This window comes from Argopecten irradians, chromosome 15 (genome assembly GCF_041381155.1).
Source record: "Argopecten irradians isolate NY chromosome 15, Ai_NY, whole genome shotgun sequence".
Classification (NCBI taxonomy): domain Eukaryota; kingdom Metazoa; phylum Mollusca; class Bivalvia; order Pectinida; family Pectinidae; genus Argopecten; species Argopecten irradians.
In genome coordinates this window covers 8,672,934-8,697,819 of record NC_091148.1, presented here as the reverse complement: position 1 = coordinate 8,697,819, position 24,886 = coordinate 8,672,934, and the positions used below count along the sequence as shown (strand labels likewise).

At 33.0% G+C, this 24,886-nt stretch overlaps 1 protein-coding gene and 1 long non-coding RNA gene across 4 annotated transcripts in view; one reads left to right on the top strand and one right to left on the bottom strand.

Annotated features, from left to right (window-relative positions):
* The window catches only part of LOC138309114 (cAMP-dependent protein kinase inhibitor gamma-like), a 42,357-nt gene that overhangs the window by 17,166 nt on the left and 305 nt on the right, over positions 1 to 24,886 (bottom strand). Inside the window, exon 1 of one of the 3 annotated variants that reach the window (XM_069250258.1) lies at positions 17,240 to 17,322. The exons of the other annotated variants lie outside the window; for them this stretch is intronic. The gene's annotated coding sequence lies outside the window, so the exon portion shown is untranslated. Of the gene's footprint in view, positions 1 to 17,239; positions 17,323 to 24,886 lie in introns of those variants that run through there. 3 annotated transcript variants of the gene reach the window in all.
* LOC138309068 (uncharacterized) lies at positions 19,317 to 23,205 on the top strand. Its single transcript, XR_011206193.1, has 2 exons — positions 19,317 to 19,884; positions 21,108 to 23,205. It is a non-coding gene; the product is annotated as an uncharacterized lncRNA (long non-coding RNA).

The window sequence follows — 24,886 nt, the reverse complement described above, 5'->3', positions numbered from 1 at the left end:
TAATTGGAGGATATGCCAAGTTTAGGTGGAGGTCATGCATGATCAGGAAACCAGAGTTCCTGGAGTAAAGCCATCAACCTGCAGTCAAAAGATGTGAATGTAGCATTATTATAATCAAGCAACTCAATTAGAATATTCGATCATGAAGATTTTGTTGTCATAACTTATATCTCGTTTGATTTGGCTTACAAAAAAGTTTTCATTAATTACAGTCCAGCCACGTTTGCATATTATATATAGATATGCATATTAATCATCTATTGATGCTAATATAGACCAATCTTCATCCAGTCATTGTAGCATATCATATTGTTAGATTTTCTCTCCAAAAAAAAAGAAAAAAAAAAAAAATATTTGATGAAAACATTCATATTAAATAACTAAAGGTAATTTAAAGCCATAATAAAATCATTAATGATATTTAATGAAAACATTGATATATAAAATATCTAAAGATAATTTGAAAGAATTAATAAGATTACTAATGATATTTTATGAAAAACATTTATATTACCGGTAATTATCTCAAGATAATTTGAATGTGATAATGAAATTAATAATAATATTTTATGAAAACATTTATATTGAATATCTATAGACAATTTGTAAATGATAATTAAATATTAACAGACATGATCAGAAACCAATAATAACAAATTTAGTATAATATAAGTACATAATATTAATGCTATACCAATAGATTTTACATTTAGCTGAAAGCATTCGGAAGAGTACAGTCGAGCGGTTACCATGCCAACTTCTACAGGCAATTAGCCTGGTGAGCAGTTTCACCAAGAACATCCACAAGCCTGACTATTCAAGAACAACAGCATTTTTTTTTTTCGTATTGGAAATCTCAATTTGCATTCGTCGCCTTTTTTATGAGTATGTATCCATAGGCTATATATCACAATCACCTGAGTGCTTGAAAGGAAATCAAGTCGCAATTGATCAACATGTTTAAAGCAGGATGACATTGCAATGTAAAGATATATTGGGACACAGTAGAATTTGAGTGTTACAGCACTAGATATACAGAAAACAAAGTAGATTGCAGTAGGGTTCAATTTGCTCTCTTTTCATACAATAACTAATACAGTAAAACACAGTTATAATGAATCTGGAGATCAACAAAATTACTTCATAATAAACAAAATTTGTTATACACATGTACATATTACAGACAATGAAATGAATTGAAAAACATTGTCTTAAATCAGCGTTTGACTTCGAGAAATCAGGGCCTGACCTATATATACATAGCTAATATTCCTAACCTGAAATTAACCAGAATTTCAGGTCAAGAAATTTTGACCTGAAATCAACCAGAATTTCTGGTGAATTTCAGGTGAATTTCACAGGTCAATATATCTTGACCTGAAATTCAGGTTAGGAAATATTGGCTGTATATTCAGTAAAGAACTTTTATAACAAATCACAAAATCACTTCATTATAAGCAAGTTCGTAATTATACAGACATCTCACACGAACGTTGATGGGAAATGAAAAGTACTATACACATGTATGTTACAAGACATCCCGTAGACACTTCTGATTGTTTTTGACTCCCAAAAATCAGATTTGACTCTTGAGTTTGGAGTACATGTCCATTTGTCATATGTTTTGACTCTTCAGATTTCTAAGAAATTGTGACTTGAGTCCTGAATCTCCTAAAAGTTAAGGGTCAACTGGATGCCCTGTGTTATAACCATGACAATGTTGTAAGCCTGTTCGTTATAATATGTTTTACTGTATGTATAAAATGGCTGTTCCTGTAATTCTGACATTCTACCAGTAACTTCTATTACACTTGGTTGTCCCGGTAATATTGATACTCTACCAGTGACTTCTATTACACATGGTTGTACCAGTAATATCCATACTCTACCAGTGGCTTCTATTACACATAGTTGTTCCAGTAATATCAATACTCTACCAGTGACTTCTATTACACTTGGTTGTCCCAGTAATATCCATACTCTACCAGTGACTTTTATTACACATATATATGTCCCAGTAATATCGAAACTCTACCAGTGACTTTATTACACATGGTTGTACCCATGTCCCAGTAATATCGATACTCTACCAGTGACTTCTATTACACATGGTTGTCCCAGTAATATCGATACTCTACCAGTGACTTCTATTACACATGGTTGTCCCAGTAATATTGATACTCTACCAGTGGCTTCTATTACACATAGTTGTCCCAGTAATATCGATACTCTACCAGTGACTTCTATTACACATGGTTGTCCCAGTAATATCGATACTCTACCAGTGACTTCTATTACACATGGTTGTCCCAGTAATATCGATACTCTACCAGTGACTTCTATTACACATGGTTGTCCCAGTAATATCGATACTCTACCAGTGACTTCTATTACACATGGTTGTCCCAGTAATATCGATACTCTACCAGTGACTTCTATTACACATAGTTGTCCCAGTAATATCGATACTCTACCAGTGACTTCTATTACACATAGTTGTCCCAGTAATATCGATACTCTACCAGTGACTTCTATTACACATAGTTGTCCCAGTAATATCGATACTCTACCAGTGGCTTCTATTACACATAGTTGTCCCAGTAATATCAATACTCTACCAGTGACTTCTATTACACATAGTTGTCCCAGTAATATCGATACTCTACCAGTGACTTCTATTACACATAGTTGTCCCAGTAATATCGATACTCTACCAGTGACTTCTATTACACATAGTTGTTCCCAGTAATATCGATACTCTACCAGTGACTTCTATTACACATAGTTGTCCCAGTAATATCGATACTCTACCAGTGACTTCTATTACACATAGTTGTCCCAGTAATATCGATACTCTACCAGTGACTTCTATTACACATAGTTGTCCCAGTAATATCGATACTCTACCAGTGACTTCTATTACACATAGTTGTCCCAGTAATATCGATACTCTACCAGTGACTTCTATTACACATAGTTGTCCCAGTAATATCGATACTCTACCAGTGACTTCTATTACACATAGTTGTCCCAGTAATATCGATACTCTACCAATGACTTCTATTACACATTGTTGTCCCAGTAATATCCATACTCTACCAATGACTTCTATTACACATTGTTGTCCCAGTAATATCCATACTCTACCAATGACTTCTATTACACATTGTTGTCCCAGTAATATCGATACTCTACCAGTGACTTCTATTACACATTGTTGTCCCAGTAATATCGATACTCTACCAATGACTTCTATTACACATTGTTGTCCCAGTAATATCGATACTCTACCAGTGACTTCTATTACACATGGTTGTCCCAGTAATATTGATACTCTACCAGTGACTTCTATTACACATGGTTGTCCCAGTAATATCGATACTCTACCAATGACTTCTATTACACATTGTTGTCCCAGTAATATCGATACTCTACCAATGACTTCTATTACTCATAGTTGTCCCAGTAATATCAATACTTACCAATGACTTCTATTACACATGTTGTCCCAGTAATATCGATACTCTACCAATGACTTCTATTACACATTGTTGTCCCAGTAATATTGATACTCTACCAGTGACTTCTATTACACATGGTTGTCCCAGTAATATCAATACTCTACCAGTGACTTCTATTACACATGGTTGTCCCAGTAATATCGATACTCTACCAGTGACTTCTATTACACATAGTTGTCCCAGTAATATTGATACTCTACCAGTGACTTCTATTACACATGGTTGTCCCAGTAATATTGATACTCTACCAGTGACTTCTATTACACATGGTTGTCCCAGTAATATCGATACTCTACCAGTGACTTCTATTACACATATATATGTCCCAGTAATATCGAAACTCTACCAGTGACTTTTATTACACATGGTGGTCCCAGTAATATCGATACTCTACCAGTGACTTCTATTACACATAGTTGTCCAAGTAATATAGATATTCTACCAGTGACTTCTATTACTCATAGTTGTCCCAGTAATATCAATACTCTACCAATGACTTCTATTACACATTGTATGTCCCAGTAATATCGAAACTCTACCAGTGACTTCTATTACACATAGTTGTCCCAGTAATATCAATACTCTACCAGTGACTTCTATTACACATAGTTGTCCCAGTAATATTGATGCTCTACCAATGACTTCTATTACACATTGTTGTCCCAGTAATATCGATACTCTACCAGTGACTTCTATTACACATAGTTGTCCCAGTAATATCGATACTCTACCAATGACTTCTATTACACATTGTTGTCCCAGTAATATCCATACTCTACCAATGACTTCTATTACACATAGTTGTCCCAGTAATATCGATACTCTACCAGTGACTTCTATTACACATAGTTGTCCCAGTAATATCGATACTCTACCAATGACTTCTATTACACATTGTTGTCCTAGTAATATCGATACTCTACCAATGACTTCTATTACTCATAGTTGTCCCAGTAATATCCATACTCTACCAATGACTTCTATTACACATTGTTGTCCCAGTAATATCGATACTCTACCAATGACTTCTATTACACATTGTTGTCCCAGTAATATTGATACTCTACCAGTGACTTCTATTACACATGGTTGTCCCAGTAATATTGATACTCTACCAGTGACTTCTATTACACATGGTTGTACCAGTAATATCGATACTCTACCAGTGACTTCTATTACGCATAGTTGTCCCAGTAATATCGAAACTCTACCAGTGACTTTTATTACACATGGTTGTCCAAGTAATATAGATACTCTACAGTGGCAACTATTACACATAGTTGTCCAAGTAATATAGATATTCTACCAGTGACTTCTATTACTCATAGTTGTCCCAGTAATATCAATACTCTACCAGTGACTTCTATTACACATAGTTGTCCCAGTAATATCGATATTCTACCAGGGACTTCAATTACACAAAGTTGTCCCAGTAATATCGATACTCTACCAGTGACTTCTATTACACTTGGTTGTACCAGTAATATCGATACTCTACCAGTGACTTCTATTACACATAGTTGTCCCAGTAATATCGATACTCTACCAGTGACTTCTATTACACATGGTTGTCCCAGTAATATCGATACTCTACCAGTGACTTCTATTACACATGGTTGTACCAGTAATATCCATACTCTACCAGTGACTTCTATTACACATATATATGTCCCAGTAATATCGAAACTCTACCAGTGACTTTTATTACACATGGTTGTCCAAGTAATATAGATACTCTACCAGTGGCAACTATTACACATAGTTGTCCAAGGAATATAGATATTCTACCAGTGACTTCTATTACTCATAGTTGTCCCAGTAATATCAATACTCTACCAGTGACTTCTATTACACATAGTTGTCCCAGTAATATCGATATTCTACCAGGGACTTCAATTACACAAAGTTGTCCCAGTAATATCGATACTCTACCAGTGACTTCTATTACACTTGGTTGTCCCAGTAATATTGATACTCTACCAGTGACTTCTATTACATATAGTTGTCCCAGTAATATCGATATTCTACCAGGGACTTCAATTACACAAAGTTGTCCCAGTAATATCGATACTCTACCAGTGACTTCTATTACACTTGGTTGTCCCAGTAATATTGATACTCTACCAGTGACTTCTATTACTCATAGTTGTCCCAGTAATATCGATACTCTACCAGTGACTTCTATTACACTTGGTTGTCCAAGTAATATCGATACTCTATCAGTGGCAACTATTACACATAGTTGTCCCAGTAATATAAATACTCTACCAGTGACTTCTATTACACATGGTTGTACCAGTAATATCCATACTCTACCACTGACTTCTATTACTCATAGTTGTCCCAGTAATATCGATACTCTACCACTGACTTCTATTACACATGGTTGTCCCAGTAATATCGATATTCTACCAGTGACTTCTATTACACATGGTTGTACGGATGTCCTATTAATATTGTAACTCTACCAGTGGCTTCTATTACAAAAATTTGTATGAACATACTGTAACTTACTGATCAGTATCATACATATAAGGTCAATTGTGATCATCTATATATATACAATGGTGGTCTCACTATTAAATTACTTCCAATCAATGGCCCAAGGAGCATCTAAGGTGACAACCAGTTTGCAACAGACATTCAACAAGTCTGGCCACAGAGCGTCTAATTAAGGTGACAACCAGTTTACAACAGACATTCAACCCCTGTGAAACGATCATGAACAATTCATGAACATTCATGAACTATTCATGAACTATTCATCAAAAGTTCATGAACAAGTCTAACAAGTCTGGCCACGGATCATCTAAGGTGACAACCAGTTTACAACAGACATTCAACAAGTCTGGCCACGGATCATCTAAGGTGACAACCAGTTTACAACAGACATTCAACAAGTCTGGCCACGGATCATCTAAGGTGACAACCAGTTTACAACAGACATTCAACAAGTCTGGCCACAGATCATCTAAGGTGACAACCAGTTTACAACAGACATTCAAAAAGTCTGGCCACGAATCATCTAAGGTGACAACCAGTTTACTACAGACATTCAACAAGTCTGGCCACAGAGCGTTTAATTAAGGTGACAACCAGTTTACAACAGACATTCAACAAGTCTGGCCACGGCTATAACCAGTACTGGCCATCAGTCAATAGCTGTGGCTAATCATGATCAAGTGGTCAGTCTGGCCAACACTTGACCAGTACAGATCCAGTGGTCATATTATAGCCATTGATGAGGATTATAAGTTTATGACCCTTATCAGGTACACTAGTACTTAGCCTAGTTGTTGCTGTGTAGTGAACAATTTCAATGGGATTAATTCATGTACCACGTTTCATACTCAATCACTTTTTTGCAGGACTATTAACGAGTAACGTTAACTCCAGTGGTGATGGAACGTAATTCTTTTTCTTTCATACCTACACGTGTAATATGGATAGTCTAGGGCAATACACTCATGCCGACTGAGGCTGTATTGCATCATTGCATGGCTAAACCCATGCAATAAAGCCTTGTGACGTCACGGCGTCAACAAAATTTCTATTTCCTAGGTATTTTTTTTAAAAAAAATTCAAAAACTTGACTGGTTTTACTATAAAAGATGCAAACCATGGAATTTTTGTGTATGAAAAATTAACTTTCAGTCGTGGATTTCTTCGAATTTATTTCAAAATGGTGGGATATAATAGTTGTAAAATTGCAATAAAATGTCAAGGTATGAAAGAAAAATACTATTTCATAAGTGGATATGAAGGATAGGGATATTCTATTCTCGGAATCACAAAATGTTGCAAAACCCTCTGCAAGCCCTGGTTTTTACTACATTTTGTGACCCTCAGTTAGAATATCCCTATCCTTCATATCCATATATGAAAGAGTCTTATAGAAATCTTCCTGTTGAAATGACTTTAGCACAAGATATTATCAGTTAACCTTGTTCCATCACCAATAGACACAAAGATCTTGCATAATCATTATTATTTTGACTGAGGAAAAATTCCTTAAAAAATAAATAACTATAATATGTAAATAGGTGTCAACTAACACATTGAACTATAATTAATGGTAAAAGAAAGCCATTTTAGAATTGAGATAAAAGATCTAGGAATGGGTGAAATTGATCCAAATTTATATGACCTTGACTTTAATATTCTGACCTAATTAATAATTGTAATCCAATCCTCTTTGTCAAATACCCAAAAAGGCAAATAAAACATTTTTAAATCAATTGTAATCCTGAAAACAAACAGTAAATGTTGAAATTTACGCAAAAATAGCACCAACACAAATTGTTTACTGTTGCATATCGTGAAATTAATAACTCGTCAAAATATCCATACTTACAGTATATATACAGAGATTGCTAGAGAACTCAGAACATCAGCATTAACCACCCAAAACAATGTAGAAACTGCAGCAGCCTTAACATTAAGTGCCAACGTTAATACACATGTGTACTGTTGATCAACCTGGAGTAGTCCCTATTCATTCAGCTCTCTGGGATTTGTTTACATTTAATGCTAATTGTAGCACAAACTCCGTTTCAAAAGCTGTCGGCAGATAAGATAATACTAATAGGGTTCCTTAACACTTATAGATAGAATTCATTCCTTCAGGCTGTGGAGGATTCAAATTTTTTTTAACACATACAATATTTGACCCAGTAAGTGTCCCCCCCCCCCCCCTCCCACCTTTATCAGACTTCGATCATTTCAATTGCCAAGGCATTTATAAAGACCAAAACTGTCAAAACTGTATAGGTTAGCAAAAATTTTGTCTTAATCATTAAGCACTTTTTCATTTTTTTTTTTCTTCAATCTTTTTAAATGCCCTGGGCTCTTATTGGGTCGAATACGGTAGATAGAATTCTTTTCTTAGATGTGGAGATCGACTTCAATTTTTTTTAACATATACAATATTTGACCAAATAAACGCCCCTCCCTATTATCAGGCCTCATTTCAAATGCCCATGCAGGCATATATATAAAGACCAAAACTATCAAAACTGTATAGGTTTGCAATAATTTCATCTAATTAAGCACCTTTCATTTTTTCAATTTCTAAACCACCCTGGGCTCCTATTTGGTCTAATATCGTAGATAGAATTCTTTACTTTAAGATGTGGAGACTTCAAATTTTTTTAATACATACAATATTCGACCAAATAAGCAACCCTCCCCTTTATCAGTCCTCATTTCAATTGCCCTGGCATAAGACCAAAACTATCAAAACTGTATAGGTTTGCAATAATTTCGTCTAATTAAGCACCTTTTCATTTTTTCAATTTTTTAAACATCTTGGGCGCTTATTGGGTCAAATATGGTAGATAGAATTCATTGCTTTAGGATGCAGAGAGAGTTCAAGTTTTGGAAACAAATATTTTGCGTTGATGAATGATGTGCACATTTGAGGCTGTTCCAAAAATATGAAATGCATTTGAGAAAAAGTCTTAAATTAATTGGCACAACATCAAAATTGTATGCCGATTATCTGTACATAAGAATACAACAAAATGAATGCACGCATGTATACTGCTAATATCTCTAGTGATATGCATGCACTTCCAGGAAGCATAATTCTGAAATCAAGTCACGATAATTTCAAGGCAATAAAAACTTAAAATAGCATACATGTACAATTTAATTTTCGAGAAATTATGATTAGTCAAATTATTTATAAAAATAAACTTGAAATAATGTGAAGCATGACATTGCATGCAATACAGTTCGTTACCTTGTCAATTTATCCTCTTATTAAGTTCTCCATTTCAAAATATTTTTTTGAATTCTGATCACATGTAGATTGCAATAGATTTAATAGTGATTTATTAGACAGAAGGTTATGCCTATAAAGTATATAAGCCTTCTCCTCCTGTATGAAAACTAAAATAAAATCTTTTAAAATTCAGAATTATGCAGTTAATCTACTGAATTCAAATTACAAAAATCTTTTACTATACCACTGCTTTGAGATTTCATGCATTACTTTACAATTTTTTTCTTTTCAGTTTTTTGTTTAATACTTTTTTATTTACTATGTATAATACATCAATTTATCACACACAGAAATTCTATAGATTTTTTTTTTAATTTTGATTTTAAGCCACACTATACCTAACCACCAACAAAAAATCAAGTTAGATTCCATCGTGATATTGTTAATATTTGTAGATGTAGTTGAAATTAAATTATATCAAAGAATATATGTAATGATTTCTTAATAACTTTTGTACAGCAGTTGTTGAAAGTCGATACTTTTACACATGCCTTCATTTTAAACTGGTCGCCATAGAGGTAAAAACTTCTAAAACTAATTAATATTCACAAACAAAATCTTGATAATTGTTCATGAAGGAAAGAAGCTAGTTTCCTGTTTAATTTCTGGTCTATCATCACATAGTGTATGCATTTGCATTATGCACCACATATTATATCTATCTTAGAACCAAGTTACCCTTAAAAGTATTGTTATAGCTCAGGTGAGTCCAGGTAAGTCATTTTCAGTCAGGTGAAAGTTAATTAGACAATATAACTAGAAAACGATCCTAAACAATTTCTGAAAAATTGTTTTTCAAATGCATCATGACTTGACCAACAGTGGTGTAAATCACTTAATCTTGATAAAACCCATAGCCGTTATCAACGTAAAAGAAACACCTGCATCTCATAAAACGTAATCCCAGTGTCATTTTTCGTTCATGTTTTCTTTCAACGTGCCGGTCATTGACGGTAAACTTCGTGTAGATAATATAAACAAATTTGTGTGAACAACTATAATATCTATACTGTAATCATCCAAAAATGCTTTTAAAAACAACTAGCTTACATTTATTCATGTTATGCACTAATTTCAACTCGCCTGTGAAAGTCAATCTTGTCGTCTGTCAACACGGCAGCCGGCCGCGTGGGGGGCTGCCTCATGTTCTGTGTTGGCATCGGGCACACACTTATTTATAGGAGAAATTAAACTAATTTTGCCTTCTATTGGATCCCAATCTAAAGTATCTGACCCTTCAAATTTACTTTCAACTTCTGACACATCGCTAGCAAAGAACTGTTGTACACGTTCTTCATCACTTCGATCTATCGGAGCGGCCATTTTGACGAGTCAGTATACCATTCGAATTCCTCCACACCTGTGCTTATTTTTAGAGTATCATCCCGAGAATATCGAATGTAATTACACTAGAACCAATCGGAAGCATTCCACTTTCATTTTCAGTCATAATTTTAGCAACAGGAGGGAGATTTGACGATCGGACCGCCGGTTGAAAACTCGGAGTCAAAAAACGTCTTTTTACGCGTGTAGCACTGAGGGCCATTTAAACCAACGCGATACTTTTACACATGCCTTCATTTTAAACTGGTCGCCATAGAAGTTACGATTATTGCCAAATGGAAGTCGGAAAGTTCATGACCCGTTCTCGGAAGACTTTGGACAGACGTTATGTAGTTACAGTAGTCACATGACGTTCTCGGCAGTGACGTTACAATGTTGGTTAACATCGGCTTGTTTGACTAAATGGAACCAACCTAACGATGTTCAATATTTACTTAAATATTTTCAAAAGTTTCCGAATCATTATCGCTCATCTTGAATTTGATTTAGTCCTGTCTCTGCATGATTTTTTCAATATTTTTCTAAATTATGAGAAAAATAAGACCGATACCAATATTGGGACTTTATATAATACATCAATTTATCACACAATTTTTTTTTTAATTTTCCTTTTATTTAATTTTTGATTTAATATAATACATCAATTTTGCAAACAAAAATTTCTATTTTTTTTTTTTTAATTTTTGATTTAATAATGCATCAATTTATATTATCATAAAACCTACCTATGTAAATTTGCTCATATAATATGTTACCTTAAGTTGTGCACATTTATATCATAGCCTTTACACTATAAAGGGCCACTGTGGCTGAGTATGTGGTTAACACATTGCCACAAGCCCTTCACCTCTAGGTCGCAAGTTCAAATCCCATGTGGGGCAGTTGCCAGGTACTGACTGCTGGTCGGTGGTTTTTCTCCAGGTACTCCGGCTTTCCTCCACTAACAAACCTGGCACATCCTTACATAATAAATTCTGGCTGTTAATAGGACTAATAAAACCCAAACCCCTTTACACTATGGGCTTCTGATACATTCCTCATTTCGGAGTTAACGGTAAAAAGAAATGCTTTTAATTCCCATATCTAGAGAGTCGATACCACTCTGCTCGCTTTTATTAACTTCAACTACAGGCAAAATATAGAGGAGTTTGTTGATGTGAAAATCAATGCCTCCGTGGGAGTCATTAGCGGGCAGACATATTGGAATTTACACAATATACAACAGTCAAGTCAATTAACATTACCTAAACCAGTGAAGTGACTTCAATTTCAACCATGTTTGTAAAATAGTATTTACACTGTCTAGCATATCATATATAACGTATGCTCACCAATCATGCAATATCTATATAAGTAAATATGCATTGTCATCCAGGTTTGAACTTTTCAAATCATGTAATTGATGAGTTATCACAGTGAGCAGAGCTGTCAGGATATCGGTTGGCCATCAGCGATTTTAACTTCACTTTTTTGTGGATGTGGATACATATGGCATTATGTTATATAAGCAGCAGGTTTGACTAGGCGATTGGGTGCCGCAAGTCGTGAGTTTGAGGCCAAGAAATTATTTGGACACAAGTAGAAAACAACGAAGTCCTTCTTTGTCTAGAAAACAATGAGATTCAATGTCATAGGTCTGATGTCATCAGCCTTCTAAAGAGATTCAATGTCATAGGTCTGATGTCACCAGTCTTCTAAAGACAAGCAATGTCATAGGTCTGATGTTACCAGTCTTTCAAAGAGATTCAATGTCATAGGTCTGATGTCACCAGTCTTTCAAAGAGATTCAATGTCATAGGTCTGATGTCACCAGTCTTTCAAAGAGATTCAATGTCATAGGTCTGATGTCACCAGTCTTTCAAAGAGATTCAATGTCATAGGTCTGATGTCACCAGTCTTTCAAAGAGATTCAATGCCATAGGTCTGATGTCACCAGCCTTCTAAAGAGATTCAATGTCATAGGTCAAATGTCACCAGCCTTTTAAAGACATTCAATGTCATAGGTCAAATGTCACCAGCCTTTTAAAGACATTCAATGCCATAGGTCTGATATCACTTGCCTTCTAAAGATATTCAAGGTCATAGGTCAAATGTCACCAGCCTTTTAAAGATATTCAATGTCATAGGTCTGATGTCACCAGTCTTTTAAAGAGATTCAATGCCATAGGTCTGAAGTCACCAGTCTTTTAAAGACATTCAATGACATAGGTCTGATGTCACCAGCCTTTCGAAGATATTCAATGTCATAGGTCTGATGTCATCAGCCTTTTAAAGACAATGTCATAGATCAAATGTCACCAGCCTTTTAAAGACAATCAATGTCATAGGTCAAATGTCATCAGCCTTTTAAAGACATCAATGTCATGTGTCTGATGTCACCAGCCTTCTAAAGACATTCAATGTCATAGGTCTGATGTCACTTGCCTTTTAAAGATATTCAATGTCATAGGTCAAATGTCATCAGCTTTTTAAATAGATTAAATGTCATAGTTAGGTCAAATGTTATTAGCCTTTTTAAGACGTTAATGTCATAGGTCAAATGTCACCAGCCTTTTAAATAGATTCAATGTCATGGGTCAAATGTCACTAAACTTTTTAAGAGATTCAAATTCAATGTCATTAGTGAAATGTCATGGGTCTAATGTCACCAGCCTTTTAAAGAGATTCAATGTCATAGGTCAAATGTCACTAACTTTTAAAGAGATGGAATGTAAAAGGTCAAATGTCATAAAATTTTAAAGACATTAAATGTCATAGGTCAAATGTATATATATTCTTTTTGTGTAAATTAGACATATATATACACGAATATACAACTGTTATTGTTCAAATGATGAGCATCTTGTATGCTCTGGCGACAGTGGAGCATCTTTAAACAGATTCAATGTCATAGGTCAAATGTCACCAGTCTTTAAGACATTCAATGTCACAGGTCAAATGTCATAAGCCTTTTAAAGACATTCAATGTCATGGGTGTCATGACAGCAGCATTTTAAAGAGAAGCAATGTCATAGATAAAATGCCATCATCAGCCTTTTATATATTATCTGAATCTTTCTAGCCATCAAATTGTGAACTAATTCTAACGTCACATTTGATAGAAACATAACTTTTTTTTTTAAATTGTCACAGCTGGTATTGTTGACAGTCTACTTAATTTACTAGCTTTCATTCACATTTTGATAATGAAAATAATACATGTACAAAAGACCAATTAAAAGCCTTATACCATCTGTGGTGTCAAAATGACAAAGGTTAATATTCAATGTATCTTGATGAACGAATGATAAATACTATATAATGCATTGTAATTTCTTTAAGATATAGAATTGTCTGCCATTAAATGAAAGCACTCTGTTATGGGACTTCATTTCTCTTTCTCCATCATCATTATTACCGTTTTATAAATCAGCATTAATATGATATAATACATGCCTAATTCTGAAATGACATATCTCTCGTTGTGCTGTTTTTCTTTAATACATAAACTATGACGTCAAGCCAGAGTAGTGAAAATATCAGGCACATGCTTCGACACGTGTATCAACGAAATGTTTCTATAATTTACAAAATAATTTAAGTTTCTTATACGGCATAATGCAGCATTAGAAATTCCTGAAAGGAGAAACGTAAAAGAGATTTTATAAATTCAAATCTTTAAGGATTAAAGTTATTAAATTATTAATAATAAGACTATTAATCTAGGAATCACTTTAAAGGTAGAATAACTCTATCATTCATATCCACATATAAAAGGTTATTTTTCTCTCATATCTTGACATTTTTATTACAATTAAGATCTTTTTGCACCATTTTGAAAAACTCTACAGTAACAAAGATCTATAAGAAAACCGTGACTGCAAATATTAACAACATGGATACTGCAATCTCCTGAAATTTACAGTACATGTATAAACATTTGGGTTTAAGTATTGTTGGTTTAACGTCCTATCATCAGCCATGATCATGTAAGGACATACAAGGTTTGTTAGTGGAGGAAAGGGAAAGCCGGAGTACTCGGAGAAAAACCATCGACAAAAGGTCATGATCATGATCAGACTACAAGGCTACTGCCCGACATGGAATTCAAATTCGCGACCCAGAGGTGAATTCGAAGGGCTTGTAGTAATATGTCGGCACATATTAATCACTCTGCCACCGAAGCCCAGGCATTCACACATGCAACACCTTGCATACACTGGGTATCAGCCCGTCCTTCAACTAAATTATCTGTTTGTGTAAATAGGACATTAACCTTAATCAACCAATCACAGGGCAATACACAACATTCTAATTCATTAACCTCTTCTCAATCTATTTATACAATCTATGTATTTTCCTACAATTTTGTTTGAATCAATTTTTAAAGTTTAATTTATTAAAACATGTTTAAGTTTCCAATATACACGTGTATTTGTTTTCCCCACAATTAAGCTTAGATTTTTTCAGTTCAAAAGATATGATAATGTTCATGTGAATTTCTAAAATACATTACCATTTATCACATAGTTAATTGGCCCATTCAGCCATGTCATATAGCCATGTATGATACATGTCATATAGTAATTTCATACAGCCATGTCAGATACATGTCATATAGTAATGTCATACAGCCATGTCATATAGCCATGTATCATACATGTCTATAGTAATGTCTTAGCCATGTATATAGCCATGTATGATATGTCATAATGTCATCAGTTCAGCATGTTATATAGCCATGTATGATACATGTCATATATAATGTCATACAGCCATGTCTATATAGCCATGTATGATACATGTCATATATTAATGTCATACAGCCATGTCTATAGCCATGTATGACCATGTCATATAGTAATGTCATACAACCATGTCATATACCTGTATGTACAGTCATGTCATATAGTATGATATGTCATAGTATTCATACAGCCATGTCATATAGCCATGTATGATACATGTCATATAGTAATTTCATACAGCCATGTCATATAGCCATGTATGATACATGTCATATAGTAATGTCATACAGCCATGTCATATAGCCATGTATGATACATGTCATATAGTAATGTCATACAGCCATGTCATATAGCCATGTATGATACATGTCATATAGTAATGTCATACAGCCATGTCATATAGCCATGTATGATACATGTCATATAGTAATGTCATACAGCCATGTCATATAGCCATGTATGATACATGGCATATAGTAATGTCATACAGCCATGTCATATAGCCATGTATGATACATGTCATATAGTAATGTCATACAACCATGTCATATAGCCATGTATGATACATGTCATTTAGTAATGTCATACCGCCATGCCATATAGCCATGTATGATACATGTCTTATAGTAATGTCATACAGCCATGTCATATAGCCATGTCATATAGTAATGTCATACACCCATGTCATATAACCATGTATGATACATGGCATATAGTAATGTCATACAGCCATATCATATAACCATGTATGATACATGGCATATAGTAATGTCATACAGCCATGTCATATAGCAATGTATGATACATGTCATATAGCAATGTCATACAGCCATGTCATATAGCCATGTATGATACATGTCATATAGTAATGTCATACAGCCATGTCATATAGCCATGTATGATACATGTCATATAGTAATGTCATATAGCCATGTATGATACATGTCATTTAGTAATGTCATACAGCCATGTCATATAGCCATGTATCATACATGTCATATAGTAATGTCATACAGCCATGTCATATTAAACCTTTTTAGGACATCACAGGCAATAATGACATCATATAACCAAAATATGAAGTCATGCTGTTGTTTCTGCAGACAAAAAATTAGGGTCACATCCAAGCGTGATTTCGCTCCTCTTATAGAGAAATTTTAGTCAATTTTCTTGTTCAACATCTATCTGAACATGTTCAACCATATCGTCTCACATCGCTATTCAATTTTAATGGTTCAATACATATTTGAACACGTTCAGATTGAATCAAGTGGCAATTTTCATGGTTCAATAACTGGTTCAAATTGAGAGTCAATTTCTCTATTTAATCTTATGGTTTTTAATTATATATATCATACAATTATATATGAACACATCAAATATTCACATTGGATATCTAAATCTCTATTCAATTTTGATTGTTCAATTATATCTAAATATGTTCAGGTTGTTCACATCTCAAATTCAGTGTCAATTTCTCTATTCAATTTTCATGATTCAATATATGTACGGTATATATCTGAAAATGTTCAAACCAAACATTGAGTGTAAAAACCTCTATTAATTTTAATGGTTCAATATATCTGAACATGTTCAGGTCCTTCTCATCTCAAATCGAGTGTCAATTTCTCTATTCAATTTTCACGGTTCAATATATATCTGAACATGTTCAGGTCGTTCATATCTCCAATTGAAAGTCAATATAATTTCTCTATTAAATTTTCATAGTTCAATATATAATATATATATATATTTGAACATGTTCAGGTTGTTCACATCTCGAATCGAGTGTCAATTTATATGTGAACACATGATTCGTCTCACATCTCTATTTGCCTACAATAGAGTATTAATTTACTTACGGATCTCGGCTCCCAGTCACTGTCCCAATGTGTAGTGTGTGCAGTGTGTATAAATGTCAGTGAGGATTAGATATATACTGTACATACAATCCTGTTATAGAAACTCACGGTTGTGAGAGATGCTGAAAATGCCAGATACATCACCTGGAGCCTTGGGTAGCCTAGACAATGCAAGTGTTGAAAGTCTTGGAATGTCAGAACTATCACACGGATTTACTTAAACAATCCACATGAAAAGCACTGATCTAATACAGAAAACATTAACAAAGGTTTTGCTTATAGCTTTCAAGTCACTTTGTTAGCTTGAAAATGCCAAATTCTGAACAATTTGTTAGCTTAAAATGCTAAATTCTGAATGATTTTTTAGCTTAAAATGCTAAATTCTGAATGATTTGTTAGCTTAAAATGCTAAATTCTGAACAACTTGTTAGCTTAAAAACTAAAAAATATAAATGATGTGTTAGGTTAATACATTAAAAAATATTATAAGGTGTGTAAAATTTGATACAGTAACAATTTGCTTTCATTGAAACTAAATAACTTTTAATTTTTTTGCTAAATACTGCAAACATTTTTTTTAAAAGATAGTTTGCTAGTCTTAGTTAAACCGCAAAAAAGATGAAATTTCTTAGCTTGAAAAACTATTTAGGATACATATTATTTATGTAAAAGAATATCAAATGAATTGCTTGATTTAAAATATACAAAACTGACAAATATTTCCTAACTTATGGGCATTAGTTTGTAAATTTACTTTCAAATCAAAAGCATTTAGAAGATTTGTATTAATCCCTGAAAATCAATGCATAATCATATTCGCATATTGTTAATTTACTCTTTAAACATACTTTTTGTTCAAAACATTGAACTATAAAATATTTGTTAACCACAAATGATTTTGAAATATTACAGATTTCTTATTGTAAGCTTAAAAATACAACCATTAAACTGCTTATTACATGTTTTGGGTTTAAAAAATGAGTTGATATTTTTATTCAAATGAAGATCACCAAACTGATTTCAAGTTGATATATTTTTTTTCTTAGCTCAAGAGCCCCAGATTATACTGAAATTGAAATTAATGAGTTTTATATTGTGATATCTAATGTTTTGTAATTATAACTTAGGGTCAACTACAGATCAGAGAATTAATTACAATAATATTAAGCTTTAGAAGTCCTTTAGACTGGATTATGTAATAGAAATCAAATAATTAAACCTTTAAGAAGCGATAGTGTATTCAATAATATAAAAACTTAAGTGGGTAAACCTTTTAGCCTTGTTTGTATAGCTAAAAATAAGAGAGTTGATCGTTTATAGTGCAAACTTAAGCATGGATTAAACGTTGATCACAGCTGGCGCTCTGTGTTATTAAACAGGATCAAGGCCCAAAGGGCCTGTGACAGTCACCCGATTGTTGTACAGTTATATACCCAAGGATTTTCAGTGATTTTCAATTTTATCCTTGACAATTTCAGGGACGTGTACATTTTCACTTGTAAAAATACCTCATACATGCAAGCTATGTACAGTATTTAGTTAAAACATGTATGTTTCTGAGATTTCACCTTTTATTTACGTGTAATTTGGAAACAGCAAAATTTCTCTGCGGAAACTGGGCTAGCTTTTACATTTGATAAGTCACAGATTTTTTTTGGATAATATATGATATTCATAATCATGTCACTTTTTAATGTATACTATGACTTTTCCAGTATTGCTACGGCCCGGATGACCCACTAATTTAAATGCGATTGACCTCTCATTTGCATGCGATTTTTTCTCTTTTCCTCTTCCTAGAACAAATATGCTGCCATAGTGCAGTTAAACAACTTCTATGGTATTTCATTAAATAGAATAGTTTCAAACATGTCTACAAAAACTATAACATGAACGTCTATAATTGAAAAATAGTGAGGATAATTTGCATCAGTGGTAGCGATCGGTGGCCTAATTCTCGCCCGCATTTGCATATATTTATGTAAACATCCGGTTTGGGTAACACTAAATAAAGGAATTGTCAGGATTTTGGTATGTAAGTAACTAATTGTAGTTTGATGTATACATTAATATGTAATGACAATTTTTTAATTCATCCCGACGTAAGAAAGATACAAAAGTTGTTTGTTTTTACATGTATTATATTGATAGTCATTTTGGAGAACAGGTACGTTCGTATTGTGATCATGTCATTACGATGGCCCACTGAATTTAACCAAGTCTCACTCAAACAGACGCTTGTTAACTACGTACGCATCAAGCGTCTGGGTGATCTATGCAGAAGCTAACAAACACGATAAATTCTGAGTTACGCTGGCTCCTTATCATTTCGCACGGATTGTCAACTAACGCATCCTTTCATTAACGAGGGAATATTTAATACACGGATACAGATACAATGAAATATCGTGACACTCAGCAATAGTGTAAACGGCCGAATGTAAACAAAGACGTCATCACGCAAAGCGGACCTGTGATGTAAACTTGCAAGTCAAGAGATATTTTCCATTTAATTATCGAGCGTAATAAATACATTCTCATATCAGAAAAACACCGAAGAATATTTGAACACTGCATGTTGCAAGCCACCTTGCTAGTAAACTTCGGAATTCTTTTCGTATTTGGAGACAGAAGCAGTGAAAATCGTAAGTTTCATTTCGTTTTGCTTCTTTGCCTATCACGCCTATGGGTCGGTATATTATAATTATATGAACTATTTGACAGACATCGGCACATTAAGTGAACTTACAACATCATGAGTATGTGTGAATTCCTGCTAACATCCATATAATCGACGTTTCATTTTATTACAACGCAACAAAATTGAATATCACTTTAAATTTGAAGTAGTTTGTTGTTATATAATTAGCAGTTGACAAGATTCATTTTTGGTATTATTTTCTAATGCGATGACATCAAATTTAATATTAATGCATAGAGTCAATTTACCAGATTGTCAATATGTCTATAAACATCACAAAGCATGTGTTTATTTGTAGGCAAAACAATGCATGATATAGATCCATACACAATACGTATATATGTGTGTAATACACATGTGAATACAGAATTTCTTTAGATAAATAGAAGAATTGTAATGCTAGATTTATTTAAGACAATTGATATCTGGGATTTCGAATTTGGCGGTATGAACTTAAAACATCGATTAAACAGTCACTACATATATAACTTCATGGATTCAGAGAATTTATAATAACACTTACCAAAATAAACAATAACCTGTGCACTGTAATACATGGTAAATTTACACTTGCTCAATATTACAGTATTTGGTTTAAAGTAAGTTTTGCTAACAGTAAAAAACATTGTATTTTATCAATGTGTATCAAGTATAGGAGACAAATTAATTATGATGCTAATATATTAAAGATGCTTCACCGCTGACAAATGGTATTTTTTCACTATCAAAAATGGCAGCAGACAATTTAGTATTTTTCTTCAGTTACAAAAGTTACTTACTTTACACCATTACCGCCGTTGAAAAGTTTGAGCTCCAATTTCACTTCAAGTTAAAAATATAAATAAAATAATTAATTGCATCCCGAAAAAATTCTGTAGCACTATATCCTATATGGAATAAAGTACCGATTGCGCTTGACCCAAAGGCAAAATTAATTATTTTATATTATTTTTTGTGTTAATTAGACTTATGCATACACGATTAAACACTAATTATTGTTCAAATGATGAATATCATTTATACTCTGTCGGGGGTGGAGCATCTTTAACTCAAAGTACTTGTGTACATGAGTCCAGTTTCTTCCTTTTGTCATTGTTAGATGATTTCTGTAACTTTTTTATAACAAATTAAGAATATTGATATATATGTTAAATTTTATAATTACAGGACTCATTGGCTAGTCATCTGAAGCAGATTCATAATTGTTGAAGACTGGAGATTATCAGGATTACTTTGGAGGCAGTGAAATGATTCTAAGGATGACTACCAGGCATATATCAAACTAGCTGCGACAGCATACATGTAGCTCTGGACAACAAGCATATGGATTGGCGCTTCTCATTCGCATTGTTTCGTAATGCCAATTAAAACACAAAAATACAAAAAAGTAAATCCAGTATATTTGCAACTTTGGAAAGAGTTGTCACCATTTGACATACTGCCGATTGTTATTAATCTGTGGAGAGATAGAAGGTGTTTAAACTTTTAACTTCACAGACTGATTCACATGTTAGTCTTTCTGTTTTGTTGTAAAATTTCATACAAACAAAAATAATTTTCTTGGCTTGAATGAAACACACTATATATATTCTGACAGAACGGTCATTATCAGAACTACAATTCTGTCCCATTGACTGTAATGTTGCAAAACATCAAGTGATGACAATTAGCGAGTGTCGAGTAACTTTGCATTTAGATATATATAGAAATATCCTACATTTATAATATAAACTGATAATTTATTTACCCATCATCACGCCTGAGTTATCATTACTACAATGTATATTTCAATGATTCACATCTGTGACACGGCCATATAAGTACATTGTATATGGAATGACATTCATTTATTTGCTACAACAGAAACATATTAAACAGTTTACTTGTTGACTTTGTGCAGTGTGTTCACAAAAATGACACAAAGTTTAACGCTTCTGGTGACATAGCCCATTAGTTGTTCCATTTAGTTGATGCCTCTATCAAATGTTTTTACAACTGTTTTCTGATCTTGTTACCAATACATGTACAAACAGTTGTAAGTAATGTGACATTAACAACAAGTTGCCAATAATGTGTGATTACATGTACGTTAATTTCATATTCTTAACATAATTAAATGGGAAAAAAACCTTTAAAACATAACAAAAAAAGTATTTATTTTAGTACATAAACATAAAAACCAATCATTGATTTACAAGGTCAAGGAGAGTAACTTGTACATGACAATTTCAAAATTGACTAGGGTACACAAAATTCGGCAGTCCAGAAAATTTGTAATCTGGGCGGTTTAGGCTGGGAACGAAGGTTTCCAGATTATCGAGGGTCCAATGTACATGTCAATGTATACAAATAACACACTGATTTTGAGAATGGTTGTTTTAATATGCTGTTAAGAATTCTCAGTGTCCATTTTATGCATTATATAGAGACAGTATCATACTGAATCTAACTTTGATATGACTTTTCTTCAATATTGCAGCAAAGTATCAAGAACTGCTCTTTACTTGATAATATGCCTGAATACATTGTGTGTATCACAGAAGAGAACTAGAAAAAATAATGTATTGTGATGTTATTTCATGTTTGTATTAAAGTATTTTTGAATAAACATAATTCAAAACAATTCAGTTTTGATTTTGATGCAGTAACCAATTCTTTAAATGAACATTTGACCCTTAGTTTTTGTCATTTCATTTCTTCTCTTGAAAATTATCTAATTAATTGCCTTTTGCCACATAGTTCATCGGAAAAAAATACTTGTATATTATATGCATTGCACATAGTTCCTTATAAATGAGGTCTGTAAACAACATTTGCAGCATAAGCCATGAACTTTGTAAAAATGCAATCAAGGGATATCCATGTGTCAGATCATACTTTCTTCTTAATGGAGTCTTAATGTTTCCCTTGTTGTCATTTTACTGCAGATTGTTATTAGCTGTCTCCATGGCTTTGTCCTCAAGATCAATTATCAAATAATCATAACTACAATTTTTTTTTCCTTTATTTTGTTATTCAGACAATTATATTCAAACATTAGAGAAAAGGTCACATGACACTGACTGTAAATATTTGTTGAAACTGTTGAATTCAAGATAGGTTCAAAGTTCAAATCTAAAAGAAATTTTCTAGCATTTTCTTAAAATCTTCTCATAATTTTTAGATTCATCTTTTGATATGAGGAGGAATGGTTGTCTGCAATCTCAACAATTTATCCAAAATTAATTAAATGAATACTTGGAAGATAAATAACCCAACTTGATAATGACATGGGACTTGCAAGAAAATACACACCCTAAAATGTTACTAATGACATATTTGCCTTCTTTGAACTAAAATTTTGTTACATCAATGCTTTTTTCAGTTCAGTACTTACAGTACTTTGATTAATGTATACTATGACTGTGTTTGGGTATACATCGTATATATTACTTGGTGATTGAAAGTTATTATATGTCAATTCACAAGACTATGCAAAACATACAACACTATTTGTGTTTCCAGTAACCATACACCAACAATAGAATTGAAAACTTTCAATTAATCACCCAGCAAAAAAGAACAGCTAAAATATTTGTTTTACACAACAAAAGGATTTTAATTGATATAGATCTAGAATGTAATCATCTAGATATCAAGAATGCTTTGTGAATATATTTTATCTGTAGTCTAAATCAGATCGTATGAAACTTAATCTTTATTTTTATTGTTTTATGTATAAAACTGATTCTGAAATGTTTTGTATTAATATATCAATTATTTACTAGTATACTATTAAATGTGACACAGTGTGCATGCAGTGTCTATAACTCTGGATCATATTCATTCCTGATATATGCAAAAACATGTTACATTAGAAACATATATGACACAATCATTCTAAGTCAATTAGTACATCAAATTCCTATTTATAGCCACAGCAACAATAGAGGTGACAGGTAAGATTATTAATATTAATCATCACCCCAGGGTCATCATACAGGTATATTGTAGCTTTATTATTATCATGATCACAGAGCAACCAATTAGATTTACCATTAACCTATTCACCCCTTGAAGACACAGTTAGATTCTTCTAGTTCAGAGGCTGGAATAGTCCATTTATGAATTTCAAGGGTGAATGAGTTAATATCACACACTTTCACATCCCAATTTGATAACCACATAGTCATGTACATCTATAATCTATTTTAAGTCGCTATCCAGGAATGAGATTTTGCATACAGTCAAACCTGTCTATAAAGACCACCGAAGGGACAGAGTAAAATGGTCTTTATAGCCAGACAGTCTTTATATACAGGTTTTTTAATGGTCATTTGATATCCTAGAAAAGTGATCTTATTAAGCAGACAGTCTTTATACAGAGGTGGTCCCTAAGGCAGGTTTTACTGTATACTATTTTTCATTTTCAATATGCTCCTACAAAACCATATCTAAGTGGCATCAGCTTATAAGCATAGATATATCTAACTGGTTAAATAGAATTTTAACGAAACCAAAATATTCTGTATAATTACTATACAGTGCTGTCTAAAGCGGACGTCACCAGGACAACCACATATGGCTAGTATATATAGCTAGGTTTTCAGATTATAAAGGATTTAATTGCTACAGACAACGTAAATATAATGAAACAAAAGCTAATGATACAGCAATTATACACAATCATAATAATGTGCCAATGACTGAATTTGTAATTTCAGTTATTTCACCCAGCACATAAGAGAAATATGTGGTTATTGTTCTGTCTAAATGATAAGATATTTTACATCACACAAGTACAATACATTTGTAATAACGTGTTTAAATAAAATGTACAAAAAGCTGAGGATATCTCAACAGCTCAATAGTTTAATTCTAACATCACCATTTTGATGTGTATTGTAACAATTCTAAGTATCATTCGAGCACGCCAGGGTAAAAAATGCAGCCTATTGGAGGAATCA